This window comes from Lissotriton vulgaris, chromosome 3_1, assembly GCF_964263255.1.
Source record: "Lissotriton vulgaris chromosome 3_1, aLisVul1.2, whole genome shotgun sequence".
Lineage (NCBI taxonomy): Eukaryota > Metazoa > Chordata > Amphibia > Caudata > Salamandridae > Lissotriton > Lissotriton vulgaris.
The window spans coordinates 1,727,417,789-1,727,437,601 of NC_141689.1; positions in this window are offsets into that span (position 1 = coordinate 1,727,417,789).

A 19,813-nucleotide genomic window follows, 5' to 3' on the forward strand; every position below is an offset into this window, starting at 1 on the left:
ATGCGAACAATACCCCACATGTGTTGGTGACCCATGAGACCATGACACAAAGGCTCTACAGCGATACATTTCCAGATAAGCAATGGAAGTAGCTGCAGTATTTGGCGCTCTGCTGTGGCGCCACTGATGCAAACCTATGAACCACAGACTTTTAATAGGCAACCTGGATATTCCAGGATGGTTTATCATGTGTGAATCCCTGATCAACAATACCCCGCTAACCTCTAGCTTTGCCGGAAATTCTGTATTTGCCCTCAAGTTTTGTGATGGAAACTTCCAGAATTGACAGAAATCCACAAAGTACTGACCACCTAGTGTTGCCTTACTTGTGGCAATATAAATGCTGCACTTCTTGTGCGACTGGGCCTAATGCCGGGGAGAGAAATGGATCAGACCAAGGTCAATGCAAGCCCTTGTGAAGGGACTCCCTTAGACCCCGGTTTGATCCATTCCTTTTGATTCATCGCATGTAGCTGGTGTGATTGTATGGCCAAGCCCACGGTGGGCAGGCCCCACTACTATATTTTAAGAAAAAAACCTTTCCCTGGCATCTAGTGAGATTTCTGCCCACCAGGGAGTCATATCAGGGATAATTACCACCATCTGGACCCCAGGGGCACAGAACAACTGACTCCTCATTTCATTGGGATGGGGGACATGGTGGGCTGCTCTCAAACCTATATTTTGTAAAAATAAAAACTGCTTTCCCAGGGGTCAAATAACCTCCAACCACCCCCAGGGGTGGCAGAGAGACGGATACCCCATTTAGTTGGGATGGGGGCATGGCCATGCCCATGGTGCGCAGCCCCCACCCCATAAAATAAAAAAGCTTTTTCCAGTGTTTAGTCAGCATTCTGACCCCATCGGTGGGCACATCAGTGTTAATTACCTCCAACTGCCCACAAGGATAGAAAGTTTGGTGCCCCATTTAATTGGGATCGGAGTATGGCCATGCTCATGGTAACCATTAACAAAATGGGTGACCCAAAAAAGTCATAGACCTGGGTATAAATTTCGCATTTAATGGAGATACAATGAATTAAAATTGTCTCTGGTTTTGTAATTATCGCTGTTGCATTTACTTTTTGTGCATGTATTGATTAGGGTTGATCTAAGGGACATACTCTGAAATGGTATAGAAATATTGGTCATGTACTGATTGACTCAGTTTTATGAAAGAAAGGGTCACGGACACTGTTTTTCAATACCATGCTCATGGTAGGCAGCCCCAACCCATATATTTAAAACAAAACATCTTTTCCTGGTGTCTAGTGGGCTTTCTGCCCCCTTCGGGGAGGCTGATCAGTGTTAATGCCCCCCAAAAGGGGGCTGAAAAAGATTCCCCATTTAACTTGGGTGAGAGCACGGCCATGCCCATGATGGGCACCTCACCCCTATATTTTTGAAGAGAACACTTTCCCTGGGATCTAGTGGGCTGGATAATTGTTGCCATCTGGCCCCCAGGAGGCAGAAAGACTGATGCCCCATTTTTTTGAGGTGGGAGCTTGGCCATGCCCATGGTGCCCCACCCTAATATTTTTTTTAAAAATATTTCCCTGGTGTCTAATGGACCTTCTGTCCCTCTGAGGGCAGATTGAGGGTAATTACCACATCCTTCGCATAGTGGAGGCAGAAGAGTGGGGCAGTTATTTGGGCTGGGGGCACACAAGCACATACCTAACTCACTGTTTCCCCATCCCTGGTTGAGTGGCAATCCCCAAACAGAGATCCACAGGGCACAGGTAGTATTAGAAAGTGGAGATTTCCCCCTTTCTAACTATGCCTCTTACAAAGGAATGTGATGGGACGAATTAGAAAAGCCCCCGAGCACTGATGCAGTGCAAGTAAAGCAAGTCCATCAGCTTTCCCTTTCCTGTAATGATGTTAGTGCACCCTGCACACTGATCGTCATTGCAGGCAAAAAAAAACAATCAGCCTGCTCGGGAAGCTCTTACCGATCAGCATGATGTAAAAAATAAAGAACTCCCTCAGTGGGGCCTTTAGTACCTACCCCGCGTCGCCCAAAGGCCGACAGATGCACTGAGGTAGTGCATCACACTTATAGGGTTAAAGAAAATGCATGAGTGCTCTTAGTTATTGTATAACATGTTATGCGTATTTTCTATAGAGCAAGTGAGTGAGGCTAGACTCTAGGGGGACCTTACTGTAAGAGCAAGGTCTTCAGCTTATTCATCAGTTCAAGTAGAGATGATGAGACTCTAATGTTGTGTGGAAGACCATTCATGCTTTGGAAGAGATGTATGAGAAAGCAGAATTTCCTGTTCTGCTTTTGTGTATGTGTTATGCTACAGAGAGTTTGCTTCAGCAGAATTGTCTAGAGGAGTGGTGGAACTGCACATGGCTATTCAAGTAAACTGGACCTGCATTGTCTAGTGCTTTCTATGTGTGGGTGAGAAGCTTGAACTATGCATGCTTATATATCTGGAGTCACTGGAGTGCCCTCAAGTGTGCTGTGACATAAGCCTAGCTTAGGAGGTTGAAGACCAGCCTGGCTGTTGTATTCTGGATATACTCCTTTTTCAGTTGGTTAGTGATTCCAGCATAGATGGTGTTTCCCTAACCCAGTCTGCTGGTGATGAGAACACAGGTAATGCCTTTCTGGTGCTCTTTTTTAGCCACTTGAATATCTTTGTAGGGATACTCAGTGTATGGAACAAGGATTTCCTGATGGCGTTGACCTGGCGGGCTTATCCAGCTTGCTGTCAATAATGTTCCTAAGGTTTCTTGCTTGTGGGCTAGGGGTGGAAGTGGGTCCGAAGTATGTAGGTCAACAGGTGAAGTCCCATGGTGAGGCATTGCATTACATTTTTGTCACATTATTATTAATTAAAAATTCATAATTATTATATTTTGGAATCGGTTTTCACAGAATTTAGGAGAAATAGTCTCCTTGTTTTCCATGCAGGTTCAATGTGAAGTAGTTGGACTAAATCCAGTTGGCCAGTTCGGTCATGCAAGAGTTGAAGTTGCTTCTGGTGCTGGGTATTTTGTCTGAGAGGGACAGTATCAGTTGAGTGTCATTGGCATATAGGAGTATGTCAATGTAATGGGCTCAGATTACATCTACCACCAGGGTAATGTAGATGTTGAAGAGGATCGGGCTGAGCAAGGAACTCTGCTCTGCGGGATTTTGCAAATGAGCTTCAGGACTTATAAATGTATGGTGGCATATTTATTGTTTGGTTCTTCCAATGAAAAAGATGCAGATCCAATGGAGGATGGGCCCTTGGATGCCGGCCCCATGCATCCTGATCAAAATGGAATGTGAGACTACGTTGAAAGCCGCAGAGGGGTCGCATAGGATGGGGGCTCCTGTTTCTCCTCAATTGTCTTTCACCTGGATGTCATCTGTTGCTGAGATGAAGTCAGTCTCTGTACTGGCAAGGCATATGTTGATGTCTTTTTCCTAGGACCATGGCTGGGTATGGTATGGGAGAGATCAGTTGGTAGTTTGCAAACTTGGCTGGGTCTGATGAGGGTTTTTTCAGGAGGAATTGATAGCTGTTTGCTTCCAAGCTTTTGGGTAAGTGTACGTGTTGATGTAGATGTTGAGGATAAGAGTAAGAGCGTCACTGATGTGGTTGAACCTTTGTGGAAGGCTTGATGGGGGCTAGGGTCTGACAGGGCCCTGGAGTGGATGATCATAACTGGTCTGGATCCCGCTCCATGATGGAATTTCAGGTGGTCAGGGTGTTGCCTTTTTCCTATACCAAGAGACTTCTTAAAAGGGTGTTGAGACCTGGTTGAGGTTCTAAAATGCTGTATATTGTATATGATTTTGCTGCAGAAAAAGTCTGAAAGGTGTTGCACAGTTCGTGAGTTGGGTTGATGTCCTGGCAGTTGCTGCTGGTATGGTGAAATCCTTCATGACTGCAAAAATGTATTTACTTCTGTTACAGCTAGGGCCTTCCACTTGGTTTCTTGTATTTGCTGGAGTTAACCTGCTTAGATAGATTTGAATATGTTCTTGTCCATTTATTCTTGGCTCGCTCTCCATCTTTTTCTAGTTACTTAGATTACTGTTTGGTCAATCTGAGTTCTTCTGTGTACCAATTGGCGTGTGTTATGCTTGTTTTTTGCTTATTGGCTTATTTTTGGAGGGGCAAGAGTATTAACGCCAGTGATGATCTATTGTTTAAAGTTATTAATGTTGCTGGATTGTTGGTTTGGGTGCTTTGGTTGGTTTTTGTAGATGCAGCAGCTCAAGCCACCCCTAATATGTTGTCCGGCCATCGACAAACTTGGCCTGTTGTAATAATTCTTCTGTGGTGGAAGTAGTCAATTGTGAACTTGTGGATGCAATGAAGGCATTGAATGAGATAAAAACAGGGTCCGAGGAGTGCAACTGGATCCGGTCCTCTGGGGAAAATTGAGTCCTCCTAGGGGATGTAGACACTGGAGTTGATGACTAGTGAGGTGAAGAAGTCTGCAATGTTCTTGGCAAAACTGTACCTGATGATTTGTAGAACAAATGTCCTCCAAGGGTGGAGTTGGCTGTGACGTGTAGTTTGAAGTTAAGGTGGTCCATGCAATTGATTATGGTTTCTGTTGTGGTGGTACAGCTGATGGTGTCTTTAAAGATGATGGTGATTCTTCCTCCAAGTCTGTGTTGGTGTCTTTTCGTATGGCCTTGCATCAAGTAGGGATGGCTATTGTAATGTCCAGTGTTGATGCGGGGGTCAGCCATGTTTTGGTGGGCAAAGAAAGTCGAGGAAAACGTCATCCAGCAAGTCATAGATCTCTGGTATGTTTGCTGAGTGAGTGAGTGGTTGTTGAGGAGGATGCACAATATCAAGGAATTGGATGGTGAGTGTGTGTTTGTGTGTTGCTTCAACAGTGCTTGAGTGTGTGGGGGGGTGGTTGGGTGTTGTTGGAGTGGTTATGGTAGGTATTGGAGCAAAATGTGTGGTGTACAGCTGAAGCAGCATGAGGTGCAGTTTGAGACTCCTTCTGCGTAGTTTGCTGCATAGCAGCAGCAGTGTGGCAAGTGGCGGCAGGGGTTTAGAGAGTGGAGGAGCATGACAGGGTAGGGGTGGAGTGGGCTAGGATCAGGGTTCTTGCTTTTGTTTTATATTAAAGGATCAGAAAAATTGGGGAAAATTGAGCAGAGGCTGCGCTGCAGCCCATCCATTCAGCATAAGAGGTGTCAATGCTTTGTACATGGAAAAAGGCCGATTATGGATAAGACTGTGTGGGTCTTATAAGAATGAGTCATAAACACAACTTCATTTAACCCAGAGAAATCATTTAGCAAACATTTACACAGGTAAATCTACGAGTCAAAATCCAAAGTATAAATCATGAAACTGTATTTATTGTAAGAATCATTACAGAAAGCAAAACGATGCATTGCAAGACATTTTGATGCCTTACGGTTGGGAGGAGAAACCTCTCTCTTTCAGTGTGATAAAGCCTTCAAAACAATACCAAGTGTATATCAGACTGGGGAGAACAACCATCACACGGGCAGAGGCCCAAATCTACACGCTTATACCTCTTCTCTGGGAACCTGAACATGAGAGGAATCAGATTCAGGCGAAAGCGCAACAGAATGCATCTGTGTTGAGCTACTGTAACATGGGAGAGGTAACAATAGCCTTCCTCTAGTCTTGGCGGAATTATATCGTTGATTACAAGCGCCTGTAAATGCCTGGTCTGTTGCCTGCGATCTCAATTGGCCTTCTGTGCATAAAGATCAATGATTTTCTGTTTAGAGACTTTGCTGCATAGTGAGGGGTCCCTAAAAAGTTCTCCCTGCCCTATTGCGTCTAGTTCCGCCTCCACATATCTAAGTCATCCAATCCTGCTATGTCTCTCGAGCCCCAAGCAATCACCAATTATGAGTTGGGTCAGTCAGTCAATTTGAGATATTCATAATGCAAATAAATACAAACATTAATTGGCAGAAGAACCTAAGACTTAATCTAATCAAAATCCAGAATCAGTTACAGTCTAGCGCAAGGCAAATGAGAACACATTCCCATAAGGACTGCTTAGTAAGGGGGTAGAGAAAAATATTCATATTGCAGATTGATAAACAGAATAACATGAGTCTGCTCTGTAAGGAACTAGAGAAAAACTTTGCTTGTTTTCCAAATGGTGAGTTTATATACACTTTCAGACGGAGATTGTGGTTCGATCATGACCGTTACATTGCATAACCCAATAGCCAACCAGAAAACGCATCACATTTTAAACGTACTTTTTTTTTACTCCGCAACCAATGAACAGCGCTGTCTTATGTCTTAAAGAGCAAATAATGTCTTAAAGAGCAAATAATATCCCTTTGAAAAATATAAACAGCACCTCTGTTCGGCTTAAGCAAGTGCATCTATCATGCAGCTCCTCTCAACTAACAACTCATTCATGCACTGACTCATCAAACCTCTCTACCTGCTCCTCTGTCCAACAGAACACTCTCTGATTTACAGATTCATCCATACATCTACCTGTTCAACCTGTCCAAAATACCATTTGGCATCTAGACAAACCAAATCACCCATTAATAAACAAGTACATTGAAAATAAAATTAGTCAGATCTAGCCACTTTGCCACTGCTTGTTTTAGTATGCCTTCCCCGTCACCTTCTCTTCAATCACTGTTTTACCGTTCGTGGCAACTTGTCATTCATTTTAGGCCCTCTAAATAATAATCAGCTCATCCTCAATGGACAAATCGCGGTGGAACAATAAGTAACAGATTATCAATGAAGAATTAATATGACCTCGGACATACATGGCCATGCAAAAGTATGTGCTTTGCCTGTGTAAGCTTACAAAATATGCCCCAAAGAACGATCAAAAGAAAACCTGTAACTAAGTAACACTGCCCTAAATCGGGGGCAGAGCTAAAAATAGTGCAGTGGGTACATTGACACCGTGGCCCAGGATTCTGAGGAGGTTCAAGTCTGCACTCTCATGATGGCTGTACTGCAGTTCCTGAACAGAGAGTTGGGGGAAATGTTACTTGCTTGCTTTAGGGTCGATGGCATTCTCTCTGTGTGACTTGTCCATATCTTAAAATGAATGCATAATGACAGTTATGCTCAATGCACTGGATTATTATGTCCTCTATTTGTCAATGTGGCATTCGTAGAAATACCGACCATCTGCACACCAATGTGTTACAGCAGCCGCTGTCTCATGCGACGCTCATTTTTCTAATAATAACCATGTTGGCTAAGACGTTCAACATGCTCTTTTTGCCCGTGGGCATAGCTAAAATATTTGCTATCAAAAAAAATAAAACCGGCTTAAAATATTTTCAAATTTGTGTCCTAAATGCTAACTGACGTGTCCAGATAAGTGTAAAATCATCAAACGTATATAAAATTACAGAGCATCCATAAATAAATAAGGCAACAGATGCTGGTAATTTTGATTGCCTTTGTGCATCTTTATTTCTCGTGCATGTCCGTTTGGCAGGAACAAGGGGCCCTATTATCAAGAACGGCGTTAGACTTATCGTCGCTTTAGAGGCAGGGAACTGCCGCTAAAGCGGCGATAACGGGCTGGATAATATGTCCTTGTGAATTCCCATAGAAGTCCAGGTTCACAGCAAGGGCATATTATCAAGTCCATTATCGCCGCTTTAGCAGCAGTTTCCTGCCGCTAAAGCGGCGATAATGTTAACGCCATTCTTGATAATATGGCCCATAGCTAGATGCCCCTCCCACACTCCTTCCAGATACAACGGGTGTTAAGAAACCACTCTAGCACTTATAAACCGTTGAACTAAAAAACTTTGAGACTAAGGTGTCAACTATGCCCAATTAGGATTAGCTATGCCACAAAAATCAGCATCCTCACTTAAGTTAGCGGTCAACTATCGAACAAAATTACTTCTGCGGGAACACCTCCATGACTGCCTTATGAAAGATACTGTTGGGACAAATAAAATAGGTAATTTGCCAGACCCTGTCACTGGCAAGGCGCTCAGGTTATATTTTTATGCTTTCGCCAAGTTTGCCATATGCCAAATGCTTTAAACTATGTTAAGGTTGAATGTAGTCTCTTTCTCTCTGTGACAGCTTTTTCAGGACGGACATCCACTCTGGGCAGACACTACAATTGATTGGAAGTCCTTCTGAATCCTCACTTTTCTCATCACCTTCCTGTCACTGCAGTTTGGTGCGAGGTCCCAATCCTCCTGGCTGGCTCACCAAGATGTTGCTTGAATCAGATTTCCTTAAACAGAAAACAAGAGGCATTTTGGAAAAACAGGAACAGTTTGTCTGATAAAAGATTTCCGGCATAACATAAATGGTGAGAAATGTTGGTTAGGGTCATCAATTAATGGTCAACTACAGGTGGGTCTTGACCTATATGGACACAGTGTGGACAGTGGTGAATGTGTCCGGATATCTGGCACAGGGAGCTGGTGTTCACTACATGTGCTAGGTCCTTATTGGCTATGTGTTCCTAACTCATGTGGCATCGGCATGTGTGCTTTGTTGGGGCACTCTCCCCTGACCATTGTATTGTTGCTGCACCTCTCTTTAGAATTGTTCAAGAGTTTCCAGTGTTTGCCTGCCAGCTATACATCCTTCGAAATATGACCAATCAATAAATAATCATGGGCCTAGGTCACAGGACCTGCTGAAGCCACATACTTTCACGTCAAAATACACGTGGAGAAGGGCAAGATGGCCGTTGACAGACCGTAGGAGAGCAGTCGCACTATCCCTCTCTCCCGCTGTGGTGTAATGGATGAGATACCCTGTACACCCAGTACCCGGGAGATGATGCTGTTTATTACAGAGTGCAAAAACTGTGGTTTTTGCATCTGTCACCCCGAGTGGGATGGGTATGCTCAGACGTGAGCCCCATGCGCTCCACACCACTGCAGTCAAGCTATCCTGGCTGTAGACGGCTGATAGCCAGAAACCGGTCCTAGGATGCTTGATTCCGGTCCAGGAAAGACATGGCTTGGCAGTTTTTGCTGGACTGTTCCCATGAGGCACAGGGTCAAGGCTGATTTGCATATGGCCATGTCTGAACTGGGGTGGTGTGGAGTCCAAAAAAACGATAGATTTAGGCCCAGATCTCTGTACTGGGGTGAATGTATGACATTGTTCTGCATTCTGTCCATTAACTGTGGTTTTTGTATTTGTCACCTCGAGCGGGATGGGTATGCTCAGACGTGAGTCCCATGCTCTCCACACCACTGGAGTCAAGCTATCCTGGCTGAAGATGGCTGATAGCCAGAAACCGGTCCTAGGATGCTTGATTCCAGTCCAGGAAAGACATGGCTTGGCAGTTTGGGTTGGACTGTTCCCATGAGGCAAGGGTCAAGTCTGATTTGCATATGGCCATGTCTGAACTGGGGTGGTGTGGAGTGCAAAAAAATGATGGATTTAGGCCCAGATCTCTGCACTGAAGTGAATGTATGACATTGTTCTGCATTCTGTCCATCAACTGTGGTTTTTGCATTTGTCAACCCGAGTGCGATGGGTATGCTCAGACGTGAGTCACATGCTCTCCACAGCACTGGAGTCAAGCTATCCTGGCTGAAGACGGCTGATAGACAGAAACTATTCCTAGGATCTTGTTACCAGTCCAGGAAAGACATGGCTTGGCAGGTTCAGGCTGGACTGTTCCCATGAGGCACAGGGTCAAGGCTGATTTGCATATGGCCATGTCTGAACTGGGGTGGTGTGGAGTGCAAAAAAACGATGAATTTAGGCCCAGATCTCTGTACTGGGGTGAATGCATGACATTGTTCTGCATTCTGCCATCAACTGTGGTTTTTGCATTTGTCACCCAGAGTGGGATGGGTATGCTCAGACGTGAGTCCCATGCTCTCCACACCACTGGAGTCAAGCTATCCTGGCTGAAGACGGCTGATAGCCAGAAACCGGTCCTAGGATGCTTGATTTCAGTCCAGGAAAGACATGGCTTTGGCAGTTCGAGCTGGACTGTTCCATGAGGCACAGGGTCAAGGCTGATTTGCATATGGTCATGTCTGAACTGGAGTGGTGTGGCGTGCAAAAAAACGATGGATTTAGAACCAGATCTCAGTACTGGGGTGAATGTATGACATTGTTCTGCATTCTGTCCATCAGTTGTTGTTTTTGCATTTGTCACCCCGAGTGAAATGGGTATGCTCAGTCGTGAGTCCCATGCTCTCCACACCCACGGGAGTCTAGCTATCCTTGCTGAAGACGGCTGATAGCCAGAAACCTGTCCTAAGATGCTTGATTCCGGTCCAGGAAAGACATGGCTTGGCAGTTTGGGCTGGACTGTTCTCATGAGGCACAGGGTCAAGGCTGATTTGCATATGGCCATGTTTGAACTGGGGTGGTGTGGAGTGCAAAAAAAAAAAGATGGATCTAGGCCCAGATCTCTGTACTGGGGTGAATGTATGACATTGTTCTGCATTCTGTCCATCAACTTTGGTTTTTGCATTTGTCACCCCGAGTGGGATGGGTATGCTCAGACGTGAGTCCCATGCTCTCCACACCACTGTAGTCAAGCTATCCTGGCTGAAGACGGCTGATAGCCAGAAACCGGTCCTAGGATGCTTGATTCCGGTCCAGGAAAGACATGGCTTGGCAGTTCGGGCTGGACTGTTCCCATGAAGCACATGGTCAAGGCTGATTTGCATATGGCCATGTCCGAACAGGGGTGGTGTGGAGTGCAAAAAACGATGGATTTAGGCCCAGATCAGGATGCAGGGGGAAAAGACGTAGCCTTCAAAACCAGCAAGAAAGGCATCAGAGGTTGTGTGCCTGCAGTTGGGAGAAGCAAGGATGCTCGAGGCAAGGACAGGCTCCGGCAACCAACTCTGTTTGAAACTTTCCCTTTCCCTGACACGGCTGGAACACCAAGATCGGAGGCATGCATGGTGAATACAGGAAAGACTCCTGCCCAGACTCCTCGTGGCATCGAGCAGGATGCTAGACAGAGGGAGCAGAGCCAGGATGGAACGGATGGGGACGAGGTTGGACCACACAGCGCAGAGGCAATGACACAGGCAGAAAGGAAGGAGGCATCGGTGGGAGCCATCACACCGGCTTCTACAATGCAGGAAAGGACGCTGAGCATGGAAGACCACCCACATTTGGAGGTAAGGGGCTCTGCAGCAGATGTGGAGCCCGCTGAAACTGCCACTATGATAGGAACAGTAAGCGAAGGGCAGGTGTTGGCCCAGGATCAGGCCCCGGCCCTGGACCCGGCTCTTCCTTCAGCCACACAGGTGCCGCCACAGGTACACCCGCAGCAAAAAGAAAAGGTGAGGACCGTGCCCACAGTACATGTAGCGGGGGCAGTACCTCCCATAAGACTGAGAAGGGGAAAAAGGCAGCTATCCAGGCACTAGCTCTACAGGCAAAAATAACGGAGGCAGCCAGCAGGTTAAAACACCAGTGTCTCAATAACAGAAACAAGACCTTAAAGAATAGGGCGAACTCCGCGCCAGGAAAAACAGGGCCAGGGAGACTGGGGAAAAAAGACAGAAGCAGCAAGGCCTGGGTCCCCCAGTGATGACTGTTTTTTCTCATTGAATGATGACACAGGGTCCTCAATTTCAAGCGGAGAGAGTATCTCTGGGGATTCCGATCTGAGCCCGACTCCAGATCTAATTCTGATATCTCCACTGAACAGAGTACTTCAGCCCACAGAGAATCTGTAGGAGCAAGCCGCCATAAGGGAGGCTCTTGGACTAAGCAAAGGCTATGAGGTAGCCCTCCACGAGGGGGGGTGGCCAATAGGTTGGATTGGGACTATTCTGCAACATCCAAGCTATACCAGGAGAATGGTGGCCTAGATGTACAGCAGTGTACGACTGAGCAAGAGACACCACAACCTCCTACTATGGAAATACTATTCGGCACCCTCAAACAAATGCAAGGGGAGGCCAGGGCAGAGACCTAAAATTTCTAGATCCACACTATTGAAAGACAAGGAGATTACCACACAGCAAGAGAGAACTGCATTCACATCTAAATATTCCACAGAAAGTTACCGTATCAAAAAGGTCATACTCAAACACTGGCCATTATTGGCACTCGAAGAAGACTTTAATGGTATTTTTTCTAGTCCACCCAGGTTCGCATACCAACGAACCAGAAACATGAAAGAAATATTGAATACCAAAACTGAAGGAAAAACAGTAGCACACAAGGGCACATTGCCATGCCACAATTGTGGAAATTGTAATGCCATTATTAGAGGAAACGAAGTAAGACATCCCAGCCAAGGAACAGTTATCAAATTGAAAGTATCTGCTACCTGAGACAGTCGCAATGTAATTTATATGTTGAAATGCCCATGCGGCTTGGCCTATGTTGGCAAGACTGAACGAAAAATAAAAACCAGGCTCACAGAACATAAGAGTAACATTCGAACCAAAAGCTCTAAATCCCCTGTGGCAGTACATTTTGATCTTCACAACCACACCCCCAGTCAACTAAGATTCCTTGTATTGGAACAACCGAGTATGTTACCAGGCAGAGACAACAGCCAATACCTATTGAGACGAGAAATATATTGGATAAATCGTCTCACCACGACTCATCCAAAAGGATTAAATGATCGTATGGACTTTCACTGCTTTTTGTAAAAACACCCTTGAAATGAGTTTCTGTTGTACATAGTATTACTCCAGTCTTATCAGATTACCATGCTTTGATATATGTGTAGTGGACTTGTGTAGCCAATTTCCTTCCTTTTTTTCCTGTTAATCTTCATGTATTTTTTACATGATCCAGCACTGCCATTCGTGCATTTTTTGGTCCTGCGTTACAGCGCTTGGTGTTATGACTCCCGTACTCATTTTTCATTACGATCTTCCCTTTGGGGCACTTTCCCTACGGTACATGACCCTTCACGTAATTCAGACTCCCTGTAGTCTGTTTTCCAACTCCATCCATCACATGATCACACACGTCACATGACGTTCACGTTAAGACTCGGACGGGACTTCCGCATTCCATCCCGCCGACGCACATGGAGGGTTTCATTGTTTCCAGTGCTTCGCACTGAGATCGGTAAGTGACCTTGTTCACTTGTTCAGGCACTAGCTGGTACTTGTTCAGAGTGGTTTACACTGCCAGGAATAATCTGATTGCTTTTGCAACCGCTATAATCTCCCCGTTGGGTTTAGAATTTTCCGCACACCAGGTTCTTGACGGTTCATACAATTCAGACCGGTCCCTCTCTTGAGATGTTCTAATTTGTCGAACAACACACCTTGCTTGCAACCTTAATGACAAACACCCTACCGAGTGGACCACGGTTTTTTAATGACATTCTTACCGTTTCTGGTATTCCAGCATTTTGCCCCATTTAAAAAAAAGGGGAATCCTGACATTCTTTTCCTACTCCGAACAGCATCCCATGACAACAGGGGTTAAGTGTGTACTTTGTTTGTTTATACTGGGTGGATCGAAGGTAGAAATGTATCTATGATATACTCATGTTAAAGTGATCGTTTTTTAATCTTGAATTGAATTGATTTTATGCATACAACGTTGCGTACTAAAATTTGTGTATTATTTTCTTTTGTCAACAGTACAGTTAAATCCCCTGACGAAGGACCTTGCGCCCGAAATGCATTGGGAATTCGTGGGGAATTTTTTTTGAATCAATAAGAAAAGAAGATTGATGTTTCTATAAACTTTATGATGTGAATACAACATCTTGATTGGAGACAAAACTTGATTCGCAATAAACCTAATTCAAACGCACAATCAAACTCGCTTGAAATTTTCTTTCTTGTGTGCATCCGGTGTCGCTACCCACGTTTGGGATAGCGCAACTTTGCATTGTAACTTGGTCCTTCAGTCCCGAAAGGATTACCGAATAGCACCAACTTAACTGCATAGAACATATTTTGAAGTTTTATACACCCCGGAGTGCGATTGTCCTAAAACCACACCAGTTCAGAGACCAGAAGGGTCAGGCAAGCCTCCAAAAAGATAAAAGGGTCGCTTAGGAAAATGAATAGGCTGTACGCAGACATGGCAGGAAGGGTCACCCAAGTGGAGGAGCGAACTTGGAATTTGGAGGATGAAGTCTCCAAATGGCAGGAGTTTAAAGAGACACAGGAGAAGTTGGCGGAAGACAAGAAATGGAAGCTCAAAGATTTCGAGAATCGCCAAAGGCGCAACGATGTTAGGCACCTGAGAGTCGCCGAAGAAACAGAGGGGCAAGATGTCCGCTCCTTTGTGGTTGCACTACTAAAAGGGGCATTTCTGGAGTTGTCAAGCTGGAATTGGGAAAACGAGGTTCAGATGGCGCAAGATTCCCCTTGACTTGAAAGAAGGGATACGCAGCAGCAGCAGACACTAAGCCTAGAGCAATCCTGTTTTTTTTCGGAAACTACATTCTTCGGCAGGAGGTTATAGACAGAGCAAGGCCAGAGGCAAAAAGAACAGAGGAGGGGACTACATTTTTTGCCCGCTCAGACTTTTGTCATGCAACAGTAGAGAGGAGGTGGAGATTAAGGCAAATGATCCCGGCATTTCAGTCTATGGACACGAGGTTTTCTTGCTCTTTCCATCATGCCTAAAAGTATTGGTAAATGGACGGGTCAGAATGTTCTTCTCAGAGGTGAAGGCGCAGGAGTTCCTGGCAGAGCTAAAGGAAAAGAAGGCTCAAGGGGGGGGGGGGCAACTTAAAGTACATAAGGCATATGCACTCTATGAAGGGTGGATAGTAATGTGGGGGGAAAGGGGTAACAGGGAGTTGGAGCAATGGCACGGTTGAAAAATGGGCGGGGGAGGGGCGCAGATTCCTACGGACACACAGCTGCTATACATAGGTCATGACTGACCTATTTGCCCGTAGGGTGGGGGTCTGTGGGAGGGGGGCAAGAGGGGTTAGGGTTGCAGGGCACATCTTAGAAGGACACAGGATGAGATACACACATGACACTCTAAGAAATTCAATTGTTAGAGAAAGAGTAAGGGACACAGCAGGTTTAAAAATAAAAAGAGAGGACGTGAGCATCTTTGGTCAGGATCTAAAGTTGGGTCAATTTGATAAAACAAAGGGATGAGTACCAGAATAATTACTATTAACGTCTGTGGCCTGAATGATCGTACAAAAAGACGGCGAGTGGTGACCTACTTAAGAGCTTCAAGGACTGATTTTATTTGCCTACAGGAATCCCATATAGAAGGTAGTAAGGGGTATCTTTTGGATCAACTAGGTTTTCATGCATTAGCATATTCGAAACAAGGGTCAAAGACTAGGGGTGTGGCAATACTTGCTAAGAACAATCAGGTCTCGGTCAGGAAAACATTGGAGGATTCATGGGGCAAATGTGTTTTAGTAGAATGCTTGGCTAATGGTGACTGGATCACGATAGGCTCTATCTATGGCTCGACGGAGGACGATCCAGAGATCTTTACATTCTTAGACACTGAGCTCCCGCGTTGGGCCCCATGAAGCGATCCGGGGGGGGGATTTCAATATCAATGGTATAGAGGGGCTTGGCATCTGCCCGACAGAAAAATATGAAGGACGTAAAAAAAGGGTCTGCAGGGCAATCATTAGTCTGGCAAGGAACAATTCATTAGCCGACGTATGGTCTATACTTAACCCGCAGGATGATGGGGCAACGTATTTCTCAGCCCCGCATAGGGTCTGCGTAAGGTTAGATTACTTCCTGATCTCAAACAGATTGATAGCAAAATACAGATAGATTGAAAAACTGCCCCGCATCATATCAGACCACACCCCGTTAGTACTGTTCGTAGATGCCTCAGTAAAGACCAGACCCACGCGCAAGTGGACCTTCGAACGGAAATTATTAAAGGATAGCAACTACGTTCTGCATATGAACAAATGGATAAAAGACTACTGGGAAATTAACTGGCGTAGTACTGCTGCAGGTTTAACTTGGGATGCTTTTAAGGCAGGGGTGCGTGGTGAAACTCTGAGCTACAGCCTATCAAGACAAAAGAAGGAGCGGGAAAAGGTTGCCAGGTTGTCCCAGATTGTTGCAGATGTGGAATCTGAGCTGGGGGCATTAATCTTAGCAAGGGCACCCATAGACCAGACCCTTGTTGAACTAGCCAGGGCAAAAGCGGAGGCAGGGGGAAAGATTGCATCTAAGGCAGCAGCGGTATATACAGCAAGGAGGGAACACTGTCATGAATATAGTGAACGGGTGGGTCACACTCTAGCAGTTCAAACCAGTCAAAAGTGGCATTGGGGGGAATAAAGGGAATCATGGATAGTACCGGGAATCTGTCAATTGACCCACCTGGGATATGTGAGGTGTTTAGACAATTTTATACCAAACTTTATGGTGAGGATCAGGTACCTGATCAGGTGCAAACACAAAAGTACCTTGCAGACATACCATCCACAATGCTTACTCAGGAAAGTAAAGATGTACTGGAAGCACCCATGGAGGGGGAGGAAATTAGAGCTGCTCTGGCGAGCCTTCCTGCAGGGAAAGCCGCAGGACCGGATCAGATACCCATTGAGTTCTATAGAACCTTTCAGGCAGAGATTTATAAATACATGATGGAAACATTGCAACAGGCACAAGGGGGTCATTCTACCCATAAACTCGTGGGTGGGAGCAGAAATTGTTATTATTCTAAAAAAAGGTAATCCGGAGACAGAGGCAGGATCCTACAGGCCAATTACATTACTGAATGAGGATGCAAAAGTCTATTCCAAAGTGCTGGCCTCCAGGCTCTCTAGAGTAATAGATACACTAGTTATTAAAACGCAGTATTGATTTATTCCAGGGAGAGGGACAACGGAACATATTTGAAGGGTTATTACCTTATTTGATGCCTCAGAGGTCTCAGGGGACCCAATGTTGGTTATGCTTTTGGCGCAGAGAAAGCGTTCGATCGGGTCTCCTGGGACTATCTCTGGTCGTCTTTAAGTTGGGCAGGTATAGGGAACAAATTCATACAGGCCATACAGGTGCTGTACTTAGCACCCACAGCACGGGTCAGGGTCAATGGGGAATATAAGAAGGAATTAGAAATTAGACGAGACACTAGGCAGGGCTAGCCCTGCTCTCCACTGCTATTTTCCTTATACCTGGATCCTCTGCTGCGTAGAATAACTGCAAACAGGGATATCTTACTGGTTAAGACCATGGGTGGAGAATGCAAAGTACTGGCATATGCCGACGATGTAGCTGTCATCTCGCCGGCCCCCACAGAAGCCATCAGGGAAATAGAGAAAGAAGCTGCAATGTTTGGTAGAATCTCTGGTTATTCCCTCAAAAAGACGAAAACACAAATTATTATAAACAACAAGGTGCTATGTTCTGATAACTGCATCATAGACTCAGGGGTATATTTGGGGGTAGATATAACTGCAAACCTAGATAGTATTGTGGCAATCTTCACCTCTCAATAGTGGGGCGGGCGAATGTTGTAAAAATGATGGCATTGCCAAAACTCTTATATATTTTTAGGGCGATACCGCTAACAGTCGAGGCAAAATGCTATACTGTTTTAGAGCAGATAGTAAACAGGTTTCTATGGGCACATGGGAAAACGAGATGGGCCTTTAGGTACATGGCACTCCCTAGAGATAGAGGCGGCTGGGCTGTTCCTGACTTTAGAATGTATCATTGTGCTGCGGCCCTCCAATATATGTCTGAGCTTATTGGCGGAGCACCGGAACAAGTATTGGACTCTACTTCAGTATACTCAGTACTGTTGGGGGGAGAAGCAGGTAATGTGTTTTTATATTATGCGTACTTCAGTTACTTCAGTTACTACAAGAGAACTAAATTTAAAACGCTGATTGCAGCATATAAAATATGGGCAGCATTTAGAAAGAAATGCGGACTCTGGAGATACAACGCATATACACGACTGTATGGGAATAGAGCACTCCCGGTAGAAATGTTCACCGACTCGGTCTTTATAGCCTGGGGACGACATGGAATCGTGAGCATTAAAGACCTGATGGGAGCACAGGGGCTGTATCAGTTTTCTGAAGTACAACAGATATACGGCATTGACACAAAAAGCTTTTATAAATACCTGCAAGTATGGAGCTTCTTGGGGTTAACACACGGGGGATTTATGGAAAATACAGTAATGGAATGCATTGCCAAAAAAGGGTAATGCACGATTAAAAGAATTTATTTTGAACTCTTAGAAAGCAGAGAGGACGATCTAAGGAAACATGAAGACAAGTGGGCTGAGAGATTGGGGGTAGGGCAGGAAAGGTTTCAACTCTCATTAGAATTTGGGAGGAATATACTGTGCTGTGCCGCACTACAGGCGCAACATTACAAAACGATCTTCTCCCTGTATTATACACCGGCTAAGATAGCACAATGGGGGGCACCTCCGGAATTACATGTCCATGTTGTAATAGCTCGGAAGCAGGGGCAGTTCACATCTTCGCTACGTGCCCAACTTTAACTCCTTTGCATAAAGAAATTGAAATGTTTCTGGAAAAAGCCATTGGTATCAGCATGGTGCTCACACCAGCAAGAGTGGTACTGGGAGTGGACGGGGAATGCGCTGCCAACAATTTCTTGTTTATAGCAATGGCAGTTTTGCGACTTTGCGTGGCAACAGCATGGCTAGATCCATTGCCTCCCACCTTTCATCAATGGTTGTCCAGGCTTCTCTCCATGTACAATCTGGAAAGGGAGATATATGCAAGGAAGGGCAGTAGGGGGAGAAGGCTCGGCTTATTATTATGGGAACCCATGGAAAATTTGAAGAAAAGATAAGAGGCTAGGAGAGGGGAGGGATCCCATTTAATGTACTTTGACTATAGTAATTTATTTTTTGATAATACGATGTCGAGAAAGTGGTGCTTATAGCTTTATTTCTCTTCCTTTCTTGTTTTTTTTTTCATTTTCATCTTTTTTTGGTATATGTTATTATGCATTGAATAATGTGAGTTTCTGTTTCTATTATGGAATACATGCATGTTTATCAGTATATGTACTTGTATGTAACCTGCCCTGCAAAACAAGGGGGGGAGGAAAGAGGGGTAAATACTTAATAAAAATATTTATGAGAAAAAAAAGATACACGTGGAGTACAGAACAGGTGAATCTATTATTAAGGACAATAATTCATTTTTGTCGACAAACGCAATTGTAACCATATCATTAGCATAATCAGCTCTCCATCAAATTTTCTTCAGATGCCAGTGATGTTGGGAAGACTCGAAATATCAGTCACTGATTTATTAAAGACAACTTAATGGCTGGTTTCCAAATGTTTTATGACCTGATTTATGAACTTTTTGTGAGTCAGTAACCAGTCGCAAACTGGTTTTCAACCACTAAATAGGCTGTTTGCGATTTATGAAAACTCTAATTTACTGTTACTTAGAATTGCATTTCAAACTGAATAAATAGCATTTTCTGATTTTAGCAATACAAATTACTGAGTTCCACAAAAGCAGTTTCCAAATATTGAGCCACTATTTTGAAATATCAGAAAAATAGGAGAATGTTGCAGTAAGTAAGATGTGGGGTGATTGTTCTGATTATCCCATCACTAAACAACTGTGGTATATCTCAGGACTGTAGCGGGAATTCCGTTCTCCTATGGAACTGTGCATAGAGACCTGGAACCTCAGTGAATTAGGATGGCCCAAAACTCACCTCAGTACCCAAAATCCCCTTACCGAGCTAGCTACAGTGTCTCATTGGTCATAACAAACTCCCAATGTTTAGTCAAACCAGAACATGAACTTAGATTACCTCAGGTATCGTGGAACACATGAACACTCTTTCGCTATATAATCATTTCAAACCAGAACGTGGAGTAAATGAGGACACGTGCATATTTGAAATATTTATTTACTAATGCAGGGTTCTCAAACGCAGTAT